The 18091-nt window shown below is 51.7% G+C and overlaps 1 protein-coding gene across 5 annotated transcripts in view; it reads right to left on the bottom strand.

Moving 5' to 3' along the window:
* LOC132231711 (beta-catenin-interacting protein 1) overlaps window positions 1–17506 on the bottom strand; it is a 127697-nt gene extending 110191 nt beyond the window's left edge. For all 5 annotated transcript variants that reach the window (XM_059691334.1, XM_059691337.1, XM_059691336.1 and 2 more), the window contains exon 1: window positions 17367–17506. The gene's annotated coding sequence lies outside the window, so the exon portion shown is untranslated. The remainder of the gene's footprint in view (window positions 1–17366) is intronic.
* Between the last annotated feature and the right edge of the window lie 585 nt (window positions 17507–18091).

Here is an 18091-nt window from a genome sequence, read left to right as displayed (position 1 = left end):
CTGGTTCCTAAGAGATACAGGCTGAAGTATTTAAGGGGGAAATGCCTCAATGCTTGCAACTTACTCTCAAATGGCTCAGGAAAACAAGTGTGTGTGTGTGTGTGTGTGTGTGTGTGTGTGTGTGCGCGCGCGCGTGCGCGCCTAGAGCAGTGGTTCTCAACTTTCTGGCCCTTTAAATGCAGTTCCTCATGTTGTGACCCAACCATAAAATTATTTTCGTTGCTACTTCATAACTGTAATGTTGCTACTGTTATGAATTGTAATGTAAATATCTGATATGCAGGATGGTCTTAGGCGACCCCTGTGAAAGGGTCGTTCGACCGCCAAAGGGGTCGCGACCCACAGGTTGAGAACAGCTGGCCTAGAAAATGCGTGAGCAAATACTGCAAAATGTTAACATTGGTGCATTGAGGTAAAAGGCAGAGATAGGGGTGTTCACTGTACTATTTCAACTTTTCTGTAGATTTGAAATAAAAATTAAAAGTCAGGCCCTAGCTGGTTTGGCTCAGTGGACAGAGCATCGGCTTGCGGACTGAAGGGTCCCAGGTTTGATTCCAGTCAAGGGCACATATCTGGGTTGCAGGCTCCATCCCCAGTGTGGGGCATGCAGGAGGCAGCTGATCAATGATTCGCTCTCATCATTGATGTTTCTATCTCTCTCTTCCTCTCCCTTCCTTTCTGAAATTAATAAAAATATTTTTAAAAAATTAAAAGTCAGGAAAACATTAAAAAGCCACTGGGCCGAAACCGGTTTGGCTCAGTGGATAGAGCGTCGGCCTGCGGACTGAAAGGTCCCAGGTTCAATTCCGGTCAAGGGCATGTACCTTGGTTGCGGGCACATCCCCAGTAGGAGATGTGCAGGAGGCAGCTGATCGATGTTTCTCTCTCATCGATGTTTCTAACTCTATATTTCTCTCCCTTCCTCTCTGTAAAAAAATCAATAAAATATATATTTTTTAAAAAAGCCACTGGAAAGTGAGGCATGGCAGTGGATGTGCCCCTGGGTGTGTGTGGAGCTCTGTCTGTCACCCACCCGATCACCCCCCACCAGCCAGGGCTGGCCCTCACGAGTGGGGAGCAGCGGTGAAGCCCAAATACAGATGGGCCTGTCTTCTCTCCGGCCAAAGACCTGCTGGCCCAGGTCTGATTCCAGAACTCTCAACAATGACCATGGAATTACCCTCAGAGCTTCGACCTGCCCCTCACAGCAGTGCGGCGTGTTCTGCTGCAGGCGCAAACCACTCTGACGAAGGCCCTTCACGAAGCGTAAGAATCAGGTCCACCTGACATGACTGAAAACAGCCAGTAACAACCAGGACATGGCCATCCTTCCCAGCTGCCCTGATGAGCACGAGGAAGGTCTCAACACAGAAAACGGGGGCACCTGGAGGCACCATCAGGGCCTGGGGTGCACCCTCCTTTCTGTGGCGTGACTCTCCCTCTGAGCAAGCCCCACAGGCCACGCTTGCACATGGCACCACTTCGCCCTAGCGCAGGGCAGGCAGTCAGATCCTGGCTGTCCTGTTGGGGGCATTTGGCAATGTCCCAAGACATTTCTTCTTAGTTTTTAAATATATATATTTTTTTATTGATTCCAGAGAGGAAGGGAGAGGGAGAGAGAGATGGAAACATCAATGATGAGAGAGAATGATTGCTCGGCTGCCTCCCGCACGCCCCCTACTGGGAGGTCAAGCCTGCAACCCAGGCATGTGCCCTGACCAGGAATTGAATGTGACCTCCTGGTTCATGGATTGATGCTCAACCACTGGGCCGGGCTCTGGCTGTCATGACTGGGAGGAGGCTACTGGGTAGGTGCCAGGGAGGCAGCTGAGCGTCCTATGATGCACAGGACAGCTGCCACAACACGGCGTTGTCTGGCCCCCATTCCAAAGCACTGAGGGTAGAAACCCTGCTCAGTGTTCCCTCAGAGTGGCCACTGCACCAGCTCCTTCAGCCCCTCCGGCTCTTCCCACCTGCTGGTCCCTCGGCCTAGAACACCCTTCCCTACCGACTGTGCCCCAGTCTATGGTGACCTTCTCTGGGCAGCCTGGAAGCCGGTGTTGGCACCCCCGCCTCAATTTCCTCCGCTCACAGCACTGCCCTGACATGGCACCTGGCATCTGCCTCTCTGTTCCCAGCTCCACACTGGACGCCGCTGAGGGCAGGCCACAGGCTGGCTTGAAGGCCTTCATAGGCCCCAGGCAGCCTTATTATCAGAGACAGGTTAAAACGGACCCACATCTCATTAAATAGCATTCTCACGTAACTCACAGAGTGGAGGGAGCTGATTCTTTTTGTTTTTCCTCAGGTCTCCAATATTTCCGTGGCCCCGGGAAGAGCCTGAGGTCCTTGTGCTGAAGGATCTGGACGGTGGAAACGTGCTGCCGGTCACGTCAGTGTTAGTCACTGGGGGACCACGGAGGAAGCCTCCCGGCCTCCGGATGGCCTGACCCCAGAGAATCTGAGCCTCAGAGGGACTGAAGGAGCTTGTCTGTGCATATTAACACATTGATGCAGCTGGATGGTCTAAGGCTTCCGTTCAGAACTTCTAGTATAAAAATGTATGTGATTTTGGCCTGATTCAAGAAAAAGTTACCCAACCTCACTGTCTCTTTGAGTCCTGAATTGGGAGAAACCCCGCTCTTTACAGCTAAGAAAGAGTACCTGGCGGGCCAGCCCTGACAGCTCTGAGAACAATCAGACAGGAAGGGAATGTGGAGCTGGGAGGTTTCCGCTGCCCCGGGCACTCCCCATCCTGGGCAAGTCATTAGCTCCAGAGTTCTGACCAAGGGACACGCAGGTGGCGGTTTTATCTCCTCTCCACACAGCAGGGGAACAATGACAGAAGGAAAAAAAGGCATCTTTTGACCGACTTTAAAAAGATTCTTTTTTTCTTCCCAGAGAACAGCTGGAGCCCTGAAACCTGGTCCAGAACCAGCGCCTACAGAATCCGGCTCCGGATGGTCCTCTGACTCAGTCTGACTCGTGACCTTCGGCCTCTGGGGGTGGGCCATGCAGACTCCCGAGCCCTGGCCTAGTTATAAGTGAATGTAAGGGCTGGAACCCTGAGCTCTCAAGTGGATGGAAGTGCCCACCCCCCTCCTGGGCTCCCAGGCTGGGCCCCTCTCGTGGGCTGAGCACCTGGCAGTGTCAAAAGCACCCACACAAGCTGGTGGCAGAAGGACCTTCTCTCCTGTGACCTAGATTAGCGCCTGAGGTGCCCCAGCCTGCTGACCCCCTCCTCCCCTCACCAAGGGAACACTCGGGTTGTACCGTGGTCGGTGTTCTCAAGGAGTCAGCAGAAGTCAACTTGAGGCTGGACGGACCAGCTCCTAAAAATCCCAGGGAAGGAGCCTGGCCAGGAGGCGTCACAGACCTTCGTCACCGTCAGGGAAGGAGGCCCGCATGTTCATTTCGGCCACAGAAGCACCGCCAACCCTGCTGCCCAGGGCAATGTCAGATCTGCAGGGTTTCTTTGCTTTGAATGAGGACTGGGGAAAGTGACACGGTGCTGTTTATTTGTCGGGAGCTGCAAAAGGTCCCTCCACTGGAGCCAGATGGACATGTTCACACCAAACCTCCTTCTCGCAGGGACAAGCCTTGATCCCACAGTCAGGCCCAGGCACGGACCGCCCAGAGCCCAATGGCAGGCTGGTCCGCCCAGAATCACTGCCCTCCCCAGCTCTTCCTCCGTTAGTCTCCTAGAATTGGGTCAAACAAATAAGCCTCTGCTGGGGTCCAGCCCCAGCGGGTCCAGGGGTCCCCAAAGGTGTGGACGGAGTCGGCGAAAGGAATGACACGGAGATAGTGTTCAGTTGATCAGCAGCCTAGCCAGGATCTCTAGCCCTGATCTCCAGAGAGGTTCTGCTTCGGATTTCCAGCGAGGTTCTGTAGCCATGTTCCCTCGCTAGGTTCTCCAGCCAGGTTCTGTCCAGGCTCTCCAGTCAGGTTCAGTGTCCAGGTTCCAGTCAGGTTCTCCTGCCAATCTCTGTAGTCAGGTTCAGTCCAGGATCCCTTGCCATGTTCTCCCGCTAGGCTCTGTCTCTAGGCTCTGAGGCCAGTCCCTCTCCAGGATCCTCTGGCATGCTCTCTCCAGCGAAGTTCTTCTGTCTCCAGGCTCCGTGTAGGTTCTGTCTTCTTGATTCTGTTCTAAGTTCTGAGTGTTTTTGTCTTGTTACAACTGTATTTATACCAGTTGATTCAATCCTATCAATCTCTATTACAAAGGTTAGGGCGTTTCTTATCTCCATTCCAGGGAGAAAAGATTATGTAGTTTAAGCATGATTGTTCGTAGTTAAAGGGATTAATTACCCGCCTGGCACTTAGTTGAGGGGTTTTATTCCCTCCCTAACTTCAGGGGAAAATCCCTACCTGGGGATTCAACCTTTCTCGGAGAGGTGACCTTGGTTAAAACACAGCGCCAAGAAGGTGAGCAAACATATTAAGAAAAGTATGCCATATATGCCAGGTCCCTTGAAACAGCAAGCATGGACCGGCTCCCGGCAAGCCTCCTGAACCTGGTTCACTGCAGCCCCTCAGAATCCAGGGTCAGGGCGCCTCCGGGTTCCCACTGCAACAAGTAGGTCATGAAATCAATCGGGCTGCCTGCAGGGCGAGAGCTCGGCCCCCAGTAGTGCAGGCCCCTAGATGGGCAGGCTGCAGCTGCTTGGCCTCCAGAGCCGGCCCCCTGCTCACTGCCCAGCTCTGGGGGTGGCTGTCCTCAGGCCCTAGCTGACGGACTCTAGGTGTGGTCTCCTGGGTGAAACTTCTCTAAACGCTTAAGAAAATAGGGGAACCTGGCTGGTGTGGGTCAGTGGTCGAGCATCAACCTGTGAACCAGGAGGTGGAGGTTCGAGTCCAGGTCAGGGCACATGCCCAGCTCCATCCCCAGTAGGGGGCGTGCAGGAGGCAGCAGATTAATGATTCTCAACCTTGATGTTTCTACTAGTATCTCTCTTTCCTTTCCTCTCTGAAATCAACCAAAATATATTTTTTTAAAAAAGAAAACAGGTCTTCAGGTTACTGCCCCCTCTTCCTATAGGCTTCCAGTATATAGGTATGTGCTAATTTGCATAAGAATATAGGTATGTTTATTTACCTCTAAAAATAGCCACACCACTGCTACAGTTTGCAAGGATTCATCACACCTGCACTGTCCCAGGAGCCACGCACTGTGTGTTCGGATAACTGCTCTGCCCTACTCCACAGGCACTGACTCCCCTCTCCTTCCCCTCTAGCTCGCTCCGAAGAAAAAATAATCCAAGGAAGGAGGAAACCTCCCCTAAGAGGCTGCTGAAGACTTGGTTTCCTTCCTTCCGAAATGTTGAACAAGCTGATAATCAGAATCAAAAATATTTTAAACAAAGACAACTCCAGACCTACATGTGCTTGTTTCTGTCACTCACTGGGGAAGCAGCGTGAGGACGAGGAGTCCTGGGGGGTCACTAAACCTGTCCAGTGGGAAGGTAAGGATGGGGGTGGGGGGGCAGGAGGCAAGGTGAGGACTGACCAGAGAAAATGCAAGGCTGCTCTGAGAGGGGAAGGCACAGCACCTAATGCGGCGGGACTCTACCCCCGTCACCTGGAGGGTTTGCTCGGGGCCACTGCAGAAGGCTCAGACCTGTGGACAGAATGGAATGGAGGCCACAGGGGCTGGGATGGCTCCAAGAAACTGTCCCCATTCCCAAGGGGTGGAGGCATAAACACCCAGACAGGCGCACCCAGATAACCCGGTTTAGGAGCCAAATCCCCATCATCCATTTGTAATGACATCCCCGTTCCCAAAGCCACTAAACCATTAGTCACCAAGCCACGGAAAGGTGGCAGGAGCTCCTGGCAAGACTGGCCTGTGAGCGCTCCCCTGGCAAAAAGACTCCTGGTTTTACGGCCAGTTACTCCCCTAAGGCTGTCACGTTTCATGAAATGAAACCCAGCAGTCCTTGACAAGCCCATGTCCACAGACCCCAAGCAGACAGACCTTGACCTCTTGCAAGAACTCTCACCTGAGGGGAAAAGCTTCCATCTGGGTTTGCTGAGCGGGTAGTACAGGCACCGTCGGTGGTGATATTTCTGAGCATGACGGCGTCTAGGAGAACTAGATTCCCTAGCAAATTTACGTGGAACACATAGGGTTAAAAGAAAACAAAACAGAAAAGCAGGCATCAGTGCAGGCCAGTTCTTACCTGCTTCTAGAAAAGTCATGTGTCTGCCAGAAAGATACTCAGTCATAAACAAGTCCAAGTCCAAAAAAGAAGAGCTCACCCAAAATAGGAGCTCCTGAGAGAGAGGGAAACGGACGGCTGGTGCGCTATAAACGGGGCAAGAAACCAGAAATCCAGGACAATGGCCAGGAGAGCCAGGCGAAGCCAAGGGGACTGAAACCAAAATAAATTCCAGGGGAACAAAGTTGTTGTCCTTTTCTCCTCGCCTTTTTCTTTTGAAAAATTTCAAAGCCACAGAAAAGCTGAAAGAACAGCACCAGGAACATCCCTATACCTGCCCCTAGAGCCCCCGCTGCTCGCCTTGTGGTCGCTGGCCTTGTGCTGCCTTTGTCTCCCGCCTCTCCATGTTGCCGGTATATGAGGGTACGTTTGCTTTTTATCCTGAGCGTTTGAAAGTAAGCTGCAGATATCATGATGCTTTGCTAAGTGCCTCATTACGTTTCTCCTAAGGCCATTCTCCTGCAGAACCATTTTCACCCCAAGGAACTGAATACTGACCCATATCCAAAGTTCCCCAACTATTTTCATCCCCAAGGAATTTAATATTGACCTACTAGTAGATCCAAGTCTCCCCAGCCCCTCTCCCCTCTCTTTGGCTGTTGCTGGTTTTTAACCCAGGATCCAATGGAGGATCTCAATTGCATCTGGTTCTCGTGCTCTTTCACCTCCTTTAGCCTGGAATGGCTCACCAGCTTCTCCTTGTTTATCACGACATTAACATTTTTCAGAGTCCAGGACAATCTGGATTTGTCTAGATTAGAGTAAGCATTATGGCAAGAAGCTGACGCTGTCGATGCCCCACTGAAGGCACACAATGCCAGTCTGCCCCATTCCTGGTGATGTCGGGTTTGATGCCTTGGCTATGGAGCACATTTTGAAATTGAGAGAAGCGAGATTATGTATATTAGAAGAAAACAGAAAAACAACAACAGTGGGATAAGAAAAAAAATATGACATAAAACCTAGAAGTGATTAAAGAAAAGATTTAAAAATCTGATTATATAAAAAGCAAACTCTCTGCATGGGGAAAAAAACATAATCAAAAGAACAATGGCAAATTGTGGAAATATGTGTAACATATATCACAGCTATGGGATAAACTTCCTTAATATAAATAGTACCTGTAGATGAATAAGAAAAAGACTGCCAAACCAAGAAAGAAATGGTCAAACAATATAATAGATTGCTCATAAATGGCTCTTAAAGATGTGAAATGATGTTTTACTTCCTCATAAAGAAAATGCAAATTAAATTATAATATACCACTTTCCACCAATCAGATTAGCAACAATCAAAAAGTTTAACAACAGCCCTTCGGTGTTTGGCTCAGGGGATAGAGCATCGGCCTGCGGACCAAAGGCTCCTGGGTTCAATTTTGGTCAAGGGGCACAAGCCTGGGTTGCAGGCTCGATCCCCAGCAGGGGGCGTGCAGGAGGCAGCCAATCAATGATTCTCTCTCATCATTGATGTTTCTCTCTCTCCCTCTCCCTTCCTCTCTGAAATCAATAAAAAAAATCTTTTAAAAAATTTTAACTTCTACCAAGGTATCAGGGAAATAGGTATTCTTGTACAATCTTAGTATGTAAAACATGAGTATCTCCATGAAGGGCAATTTGGCAATACTAAAAATTGAAACAGATGTACCCTTTGCTCTAACAATTCAGCCTGAAGGGATTTATCCTATAGATACACTTACACAAATGCACAAAGATATGTGTAGAAGAATATTCCTGGTTCGTACTAACAAAAGACAGAGAACTTAAGTGCTCACTAGTTTTTAAAAATGAAAATGTAACCAATCAAAAGAATGTCATGAAACCATTAAAATGAGTGAGATAGTTCTAAAGGACCTTAGACAAGTCACTTAACCTCTCTGTGCCTCAGTTTACTCGTCTGCAAACTGTCGGCAATAACAGCACTTAGTTCATAGGGCTGCTGTGAGGAGTGAATGAGTTGATATAAGTAAAGCACTTTCAGCGATAGCCACAGGAAATGCTCCAGAGGTATTAGCGGTGGTGGTGGTGGTGACGTGGAGAGTTCTGGTATTCATTGCTGAGTGGAAGAAGTTAAGGTGCAGAGCACTGTGTTACAGTATGAAACAAAGCAGTGCATGTCAGGCCTGTGTGTGGTCGCACGTGTGCATGGTGCACGTGTACACATGCAGGAGCTCTGGTTAAGATGCACAAGACGGCCAGCATGGTCTCTTAGGGGATGGGAATCCAGGGAGGAGGAAGACGTGTTCTCATATAGCCTTTTGAATTCTGGACTATGTGTATGCATCACCTACTCCAATGAATGATTTTCTTTTAAAGGAAGTGGAGTCTGGTCAGAATACGATAACAAAAGACAGATCTTTTCTGGGAGGTCGCCAGTCCAGTGTAGTGCCTGGTGCTGAGCACTCGAGCTCCTGTCACTGCTCACAGGCCTAGGAAAACTCTTCTCTTCCAAGAGATGGGAAGTGAGGGTGGGCAGCCACCACCTGGGGCGACCGTGAGGCGATGGGCACCTGCTGCCTCACAGGTGGCGGTGGCAGCTTCAACCAGATGGGAGGAGGGATATTTGTTCTGGTGACTCCACCCCTCCCCCCCAGTCCCACCATAAGTTCCGAAGGCTGCTCCGTGCAGGAAAACAGAGCCAGGGCCTGGACAGATGCCCCCACAGCTGGCTTGCTGGCCTATAAGCCCCACCAGGTCCTACTAAAAATCACTGGCACCCCTGTCTTCCTGCAACTCCAGTGACGGCCAGAGGAACACCATGTGCCTCAAAAGGCCACTGGGCAGTGCCAGCAATGGGGACAGACATAGTGGGGGGGAGGGGGCGTGGCTGAACAGCCTCTGCTCAGTCCGGAAGCTCACAGGGCTGAGGTCACAGGCTAGCGGAGCTCCCCTTAGCAGTTTCCCTGCCTCACCTTTTGCTCCTTCCTTTGTAAATAAGTGGATCATTTAGGGGCTCTTAACCGCTACTTCACCAGCTTAAAATCCCCAAATCATGCTGGCAGTACTCACAGCTCCATGCATTTAAAGCAGCTCCCTCCACCCCCAACCACACACAGGAGAAACATAAAATTCCAATCGGAAAATCATTCAAATGTCCTCCACCCGCAGAGAATGGAGCGGAAGGATGACCTGCAAGGATGAGGGTCAGGACGGGTCTGTCGGAAGCCGGGCTGCCTGAGGCTGTGAGGCCTTGGTCTGGGCAGGGAGGCCAAGACTAACCTTTGGAACCTGGGCCCCTGGTTTGCCTGGTGATTTAGCAGGAAGAGCAGGGCGGGGCTCACATTGTGAGAGGTGTTTGAACCCACAAGGGACCCTGATCCCCACAGGGAGCTCTGCTGGCAGCATCCAGGACTGCAGGACAACAGGGCGTAACTTCATCTGCCTCGGGTTGTTTTCGGTTCAGGGACACGGACCACAGAATTCCACAGCAGGAAACATGTGGGTTGGATCCTCAGGAGATACTCGGGCCTGAAAAAACCTTAATTGGAGCTGGTCTCCAGAAGACTCCCACCCAGCTCTCCATGTGGGAGGGGATATGAAAGTGGGTCACATTCTCCCAGCTCAACCGGCGTCCCTGTGGGCCAGTCCAGGGACTGAGTGACCTGGTCTCCTTGCCGAGCCAGCCATTTCCTCCTGATCAGATGATGAATGATTCTGGGCCCCCCAGACCGAGGGGGCAGCTGACTAGCACCAGGAAGACGGCGATATGTCGGGGTCTGGGTGAAAGTAACATCGCCCAGGAGTACACCACGCTGTCCTGGCGCCTTCCTCTCTCTCCGACCGTGGGCAGAGGCCTCTGCCAGCCCTTTGCCCTCTCCACCCCAGGCCTGGCTGGAGGGAGGCAGGAACACTGTGTGCTTTCTCATGAACTGCTGGGCCTCCCCGGCCTTGCTCTTTGAAGGGACCCCGAGGCCTGGTGCTGGGCAGACTGAGGGAAGAAAGAACCTTCCCCCACCCCACTCTGTGTATACTGACCCCAAATGGGGGGTCGAGGACACGGGGGTCCCCGGGCATCAGTTCTTTTGGGAACACCATGAGCATGCCAGGGAGCATTGAACAGCCACCCCACAGCCTACCTGCCGCCATATGCCTGTTTTCCCAAGTTAGCAGAGGGAGACCTATCCAGCAGGGAGAGAATTCTGGAGAGACAGGTCTGGCAGTTATTCATAAGAAAGGCACTAGGTTGGTGGCATAACTTCAAAAAACTTTGGAAAGAGCCCACCCCCATGATCTTGAACTCTCCCCCTGAACTTCAGTAACACAGGCTTAAGGCCTTGAGCAGAAATGGAGTTCTTACTAACCACCGCCAGGTGCTAATCTACACTAATGAAAGACAGAGATGCTAACTGACCATACCTTCACTACACCCATCAGCCAATCAAAAGAGTATGCAAATTAACCCAACAAAGATGGCTGTAAACTTGCATACTGCAGGCAGGGTGGGACAGTGCAATCTGCCGCCTGCCCCGCTGCCATCCGGGCCTGCCGTGTGCGACCCGGGGCGGGATCCGGGCCTGCCATCTGTGACCCAGCGTGGGATCTGGGCTTGCCATCTGCCACCCGGGGAGCGGGCCTAAGCCAGCAGGTGGTTATCTCCCGAGGGGTCCCAGACTGTGAGAGGGCACAGGTCAGGCTGAGGGACACCACCCCCTCCCCCCCGCCCCGCCAGTGCACAAATTTTTGTGCACCGGGCCTCTAGTTGTTAATAAATATGCCCACACTGAGGGCAGCTTTTGGTAAGTGGGGCGCAGAAGGGCTCTCTTCTGTGAACTCTTCCCTTGCTCTTCTGGGAACCAAACCCAGCCCTCCACTTTCAATGCCTGCCCAGGGCAGGTACCCATGGGGGCTGATGTGTACCCCTGGAAACCATATCCTGACTTTCCCTGAGATGCAAAACACTCATCAGCAGGCTTTTTCTTTATTCACACAACTCCAGCTAGATAATAAGCCTCTTGGCCCTAGACTATAAGGGAATAATTCTTTTTACCCTGCTCACCACAGAATTCCCAGTGGGTCTCGCACTGTAATCAAAGCTCAGTAAATATTTATTAATTGAATTAATGAGTTCAATTAATAAATATTAATTGGGAGGGAAGGAAGGACAAATGGAAGACAGCCATCGCTCCTTGGTATCTCTGTGTTTTGGGCTTTTTTTATGAAAACATCAGAGGCAGGATTAGAACCCAAGCCCTTTAACCCCTTCTCTGCCCTGCTATGAATGTCCTCGACCGTGTAATGATGCGTGGCACACACACCTGCGTACAGATGCTTACACAGTACAACATGACCATGAAGGTGGAGAAAGACTCATGGCCCTCACTCGCTGAGAGACTTCAGGAGGAGGAAAACAATGTTTGGGCCAGTCACGCCACCTTCCCCGCTGGGACTGTTGTCTTCCCCTTTTAACAAGGCTTCGTGGAGGATCAGGGCCTAATGGGTCTTTAATAACTGAGTATAACAGCAGTTGGTGCCCAGCACCCTTTCATAAAAGAGGTTCAAAAGCGCCTTGGCTCACACATCACAATGGCCCTGCGAGCTATGAAGGCACAGGTATCATTATCCACCTTTACCGTTGGGGAAAGTAAGGCAAATGGAGGTTAATTAGCTTGCCCAAGGTCAGAAGAGACAGGGAAAGGGCGTAGGATTCACTCTTTGCAGCAGCCAGTGAGCTAACTCTGGACCCTAACCATGCCACCCAGCGGGGCTTAGGCGAGATTCTGTTCTTCTCTATTGTTTCTGCTAAGAAGCAGCGTCTAACAGGGTGCTCAGAGCTCACTGAGCCTCAGGAGCCAAACATACTTCCTCAGTTTGAATCTGACTCTGTGCCCGACTAGCTTGACCTCACACAAGTTACTTAACCTTTCTAGGCTTTGGCTTCTGAATCTGTAAAATGGTAATAATGGTGTGTATCTCAGACACAACAGTGAGGATTAAATGAGATAATGTATGTGAAAGGCCACTATCATTCATTTCCTCATTTTCTAAATGAGCACATATCACTCTTGTAAAAGAACAAACACACACACACAAAACACAGTTACTTGAGAAAATGGTTGCACCCACACTGTTCAGTTTTTACAAGGCTACAGATGACAGATGACTAACCGGCATTTCGCATCCTGCCAATGAAATGCCCCAGGACCCTGACGGTGACTTACAGCACGAAAGTCCTATTTGATTCCCACTAACTTCTGTTGGCCTCTCAAGGTTAAGAGCAAGTGGCATCATGGACACTAACTGACAAGGAGATGCTGAGTGAGGAGTTGAAAAGCTGGCCAACTGCACCCAGTCTAAGGAGGCCAACTCTGGATTCCTGGCGAGCTGGAGCCCTTGGTTTGAAATGCCATTCTCTGAGTGCTCTGCTGAGCTTCCCAGCTCCACTAAAGACAGCCAACGCTTTCTAGGTACCACTGTGTTCCTGATCAAGTGACCACACAGTGAGAGTGTGGCCTTCCCCTCTATAGAGGGCCTGGTGATACCAGTGGGAGACTGGAAGAGAAGGGTGTGGGGGCATGGGTTGGGGTGGCAGAAAGCTGCCCTGTCAATCTTGGTATTCCCCCAACAGAGACACTGTGACATGTTTGTGTGTGGGTGTCTTTGGTGCACATCTGAAGAATAGTAGCAAAACTCCAAGGTTTCTTTAGAATCAATACCAAGGTAAGAAACTCTAACTCATGCAGAAGCGAGCAGAGAACATAGGACATGCCCTTGTATAGGACAAGATGCCAAGATCTGGCAGTGTTCATTCATTCAACTCAAGAAATGTTTACTTTTCACTTGTGTACTCAGGGGGAAAGAGGGCTCAGTGGAGTCTGCAGGACACACAGACACACGCCTGCACCTTCACTAACCTCGCCAATGGCCCCATATCTCCTAGGTATCTCGGCCAGAAAAATGAGGAACTTGATGGGAATAAACTCATCATTGCTGGCCTCCTTGGCCTCCCAAAGTCTTCCAAGGACAAGGAGAGCCCACTCCCTGCAATTCCTAGTGTCCTGCTCTTTTTGCCAGGTGGCCCCCAGGAAAAATGCCTGTGCAGTCACTTCCCACTGTTCAGAACTAAAGAGTAAAATCCAAACTCCTCACTGTGGTCACAGACGCAGCCCCTACCAGCTCCTCGCCCCCCTCGTTCCAGTCCCACTGGGCTGATTGCTCCTGTTCCTGCTGTCCTCTCTGCCCATCGACGGGGCGTCCATTCAAAGTCACGTCCTCAAAGCTAGCCAAAGTTATGACTGAATCCTCACCCCAGTCACTCTCCACCTCATCGCCCACTTTTATTCTCCTTGTGTCTCTTTTCACCATTCCAGGTTATTTTGGTCACTTGTCTATTTGTTTACTGGCTGTCTCACTACAATACAAACTTCATTAGACCACGTATCTTGGTGATCTTGTTCTTGGTTATATCCCCAGCACCTACAACAATGCCTGGCACTTAGTAGGTGCTTCAATGAGTCATTCAATTTAACAAATATTTACTGAGGACCTACAAAGTTTAGGCACTGAACTGTAACAGTAGACACACACACAAAATAAAAAAGACAAAATCTCTGCACTCAAAGAGCTAAAATTCTGTTGGGAGATCAGATAAATAAATAATGGTGAAATAATAGCTGCTACTTACACCAGGCAGGCACTCCATGCTGTTCAAGCTTCTGATAGGCATTGCTTAATTTAATCCTCCCTTCTTTCAATCATGAAAGTATTATTATTTTATAGATGGGGAAATTGAGGCACAGAGGGGCCAAGTTACATGGTGTAATGAAGTTTCTATTGTAGGGGTCAAGGTCACGGAACTCATAATGGCAGAACCAAGATCCAAACCCAGCAGCTATTCCTTGTAGGCAGGGCTGGAGAGAGCAGACCCATCAAGGAAGGGCTGCCCTGTTCTGGGAGCTGTGAGATGGAGGCTGCTGGGCTTAGCAGTGTTGCACGCTGGATGAGGAGAAACCTGGAAATCTGAAAGGAAGTGTGGTCTGATGATAAGACAAGGAGGGACAAGGGTCAGGAGTGCTAGCTTCTAGTTTTAGATGCTGTGAAACACCCAGGCACATCAACCAATACTTGATGAGTCTGCTTTCTGTACAGGACACTGATTGAGGCGCTGTGAGAAATGCAAAGATGAACCCAATAGAGATCCTGGTCTCAGTAAGCTTCGAGTCATGCATGTACCCATGGAGCTGGAACAGAGGCAGAAAGTGGTGGGTGCCATAAGAAAATGTACAAACTGCCATGGGATTTCAAGAGCCATTCAGCCTCTATGGGCCACAGGTCCCCAACCATTAAAGTGAGGTGGCCTATGGAACCCCTGAGGTCCTCTAGTTCTGACAGCACAGATTTGGAGCTGCATTGAGATCAAGTTTTATTCTGGTTCATGGTACAAGTTCATGGCCATTGATCTTGTCCATGTTCTCCTACCTAAGAACAGTTCCAATCTCTTTGGGCAACATCTTACAGCAGCGAAAGGGCTATAATGCACTCATTTAAATAATGCCGCTAAATGTGGGAACACAGCCTCGCATGCTCTGCCCTCCTCCACTTCAAATGGTTTTTTAACCCACAAGCCCTCTTTCCATCAAGGAGGAGGTAACCCTTCTGTGAGAATGGTTATATCGTGGGGACTACTCCCTACTCCCCTTGTTCACGTTTGTACCCCTAGAGCAGGGGTGGGGAACGTTCAGCCCATGGGCCAGATAAGGCCTGAGAATCATTGGGTCTGGCCCTGCCAAGGCATTAGGGGTGAGTTAATTAACTGTTTGACCAAATATAGCAGGCTCATTTTTATTTGTTTTATTTATTTTAATTTTTTTATTCATTCATTTATTTTTTAATCCTCACCCAAGGATATTTTCCCACTGATTTTTAGACAAGAGTGGAAGAGAGAGGGAAAGACAGAGAGAAATATCAATGTGAGAGAAACACATCAATTGGTTGCCTCCTGCACGCATCCTGACCAGAGCCTGGCCCGGGGAGGGGGGAAACCTGCAACCGAGGTATGTGCCCTTGACCAGAATCAAACCCTTCAGTCCACAGGCCGAGGCTCCATCCACTGAGCCAAACCGGCGAAGCTAAAAAATATGTATTTTTATCAATTTTTTTAGAGAGAGAGGAACGGAGAGGGATAGAGAGATAGAAATATCAATGAGAGAAAAACATCATTGATCGGCTATCTCCTGTGCGACCCCTACTGGGGATCGAGCCCGCAACCTGGGCAGGAGCCCTACTGGGAATAGAACCGGTGACCTCTTGGTTCCTGGGTCAACACTCAACTGCTGACCCACACCGCTGGGCAGCAGGCTAATTTTTAAGTTGATAATTTTGTATGCTGTTATAAATCTCCAAAAGGCTCTTGGCAGAAAAAAGGCTCCCCACCCCTGCCCTAGAGTCTAGCACAGTCTGGCTCACAACAGGTGCTGAGTAAGCTTCGCTGAGCTACACCTGGGCATGGTCAGGTCTAGAAGTTCTCTGCTTGACATAGAAATCTCAGCCGATGTTCCATGAAGGTTTGCTTTACAGCTCAGCTTCTCCCAGGGGAGCAGACTGGTTCCACCTCTTCGCTTTCACTGTTACCACGCTGGTCCCCCAAGCCTCCATCCCCTCATGCCAGGCAGCTGCAATAGTCTGTCTCCCAGCTGGTATCCCTGCTTCTATGTTTGCCTCTTGTAATCCAGTCACGACATAGCAGCCAGAACGATCTTTGAGAAGTTAGATTTAGATCTTATCACCTCTACTGAAAATCCTCCAATGGCTTCTAACTGCACGTGGAATAAAACCCAAACTGGTCCTTCCCACCTTCATAGCACTTACCGCTACTGAGGTTAATGTGTCTGCTTATTTGTTTACTCCCTCCTCTTTCAAATGCCTGGACTAGTGCCTGACACATAGTAAGCACTCTCTAGTGAATGCATGAATCTCTAGCCCATAGAGGCAACTTGTATTTACAAGGACCACGAACTCCACCCAGAAACCATGAATGACACACTGGCATTTAACAGCGGGCACCTTTAGGATTCAGTCCTGCTTTAAGTGACGGGAAACTTGGTATCTATGGATTCTTTAATGGCCCAAAAGATCAGTATCATTTACCTTGGAACGCCAGGAACTAGAGCCCAGCAGTTGTAGCAGGAAGCTAAGAGTCAAGGCACTGGGGAACGGCACCTCAGAACAAACTCCCATTTGCCTCGGGGTCCCTTACCAACAACACCCCGTGCCTCAATTTACCCAGCCGTCAGCCAGGCACACTCCCCTAACTTCTGAGTGGCAGGACACAAAGTAACGAACAGCTACAGCATACGTAGATCCTCAGATAGGAGGTGCTGCACGCCACACATCTCATTACTCATCAAACTCTTGATTTGCTGCCAACACAGGCCTCCTGGCCTTCCCAGGGGCTAACCTGACAGCAGGCACTGCTCCGACAAGTTCCGCGCACACAGAGGGAGGGGGGCGGGTGGGCCCAACAGGGTGCGTGTCCAGAGCTATGAGTCCTGGTGACCAGGTTCAAGAAAAAGGAAGGTGGCTGGGCTGGGGGTGATGGAGAGGAGGTGAGAAGTGCAGTTTGGGGGCTCCCAGTGGTTAATTTTGCAAGCTCCCCAGCAGCTGGCCATGCAGGTGAGACGTGTGCGTACAGTGCGTGCCTTTCAGGAACACTCACGGGAGAAGCGGAAAGGGGAGACGGTAGTTCAGCAAACTGGAGGGAGGAAGGGCAGCCCGGTGGCTACCCTTGGCAGCATTCAGTTTGGGGAAATATGGAGGAGCCCTCTGCACAGGGTCAGGATGCTGAGTGGGGCTCAGGTGAGGGGAGAGGACGCGGGACCTGGAGTGCTGACCGAGGGTGACAACCAGCCGACGCGGCAGGTGAGCTACCGAGTGGGCGGCGCGGCCACCTGTGGAGGCGCCCTCCGCGAGGTGAGGACCCCGCAGGGTGGTCTTCGGCGGGGCCGGCGAGCGGCGGGGGGCAGCGGCGGCCCGGCGGGGCGAGGAGGCCTGGCCCAGACCTGGGCGCCGCGCCGGGGGCCCCGTCGGCGGGTCCGAGCGGGGTCGGGGGTGCCCTCCGCGGCCCCTCCCCGGGAGACAAAGGGCCGGCGGCTCCCCCGATCCCAGGGGCGGCGCGGCCCGGGCGCTACGGGCGCGGGCTGGCCTCGGCGCTTACCTGGGCCGCCCGACCCGGCCGGGCCGGCGTGGGCTGCGGGTCCGTGCGCGACGCGCGGCGGCCTATTCCGGGGCACGCTCACCCCGAGCAGCCGCGGCGGCAGCAGCAGCAGCAGCAGAAGCAGCGGGAGCGGCCACCTCAGCCTCCGCCTCCCGCTCCGTGAGTCACCGCAGCGGGGAGGGAGGGAGGCGCCAGGCCGCCGGGGGAGGGACCGGCGAAGGGGGCGGCATCTGGCTCTGCGCGGGCGGCGGAGGCGCGGCCACGGCAACGCCCCGCGCCGGGGGCGGGGCCTGCTGGAAGAGGTGGGACCAGGAGCACGCGGGGGCGCTCATTGGTTACATCGGCTAGTGGGCGGGGATGCCTTTTGAGGGGCGGGAGCTTCAGGGTGTTTGGGGACGCTCATTGGGCGCCTCGAGAAAGGGGCGGGGCCACGAGATGGGCGGTGTAACCCAGTAGCGAGTAGTGGTGGAGCTGAGCTCAGCGCTCAGGGGAGGGCGGGACCGGAGGTGGGCAGGGGAGGAGGCGGCCTGAGGGCGGAGCCGGGTTAGCAGAGCTGTCGCGGAGGTAAAGCAACTTTGCGAGTCCCTCGCTGCTCCGGGAGCACAGTGATCCCGTAAAAACAATGGCCTCTTCCACACACGGGTCTGTGTTTAAAAATGGGAGCTGCCAGACCGGGCGGAATCCTTGGTGAGGCCGGTTCACCCAGGATCGCTGAAAAACCTGAA

This window comes from Myotis daubentonii, chromosome 3 (assembly GCF_963259705.1).
Source record: "Myotis daubentonii chromosome 3, mMyoDau2.1, whole genome shotgun sequence".
Lineage (NCBI taxonomy): Eukaryota > Metazoa > Chordata > Mammalia > Chiroptera > Vespertilionidae > Myotis > Myotis daubentonii.
Note: the sequence above shows the minus strand (reverse complement) of the source record. Positions and strands in the feature narration are given on the sequence as shown.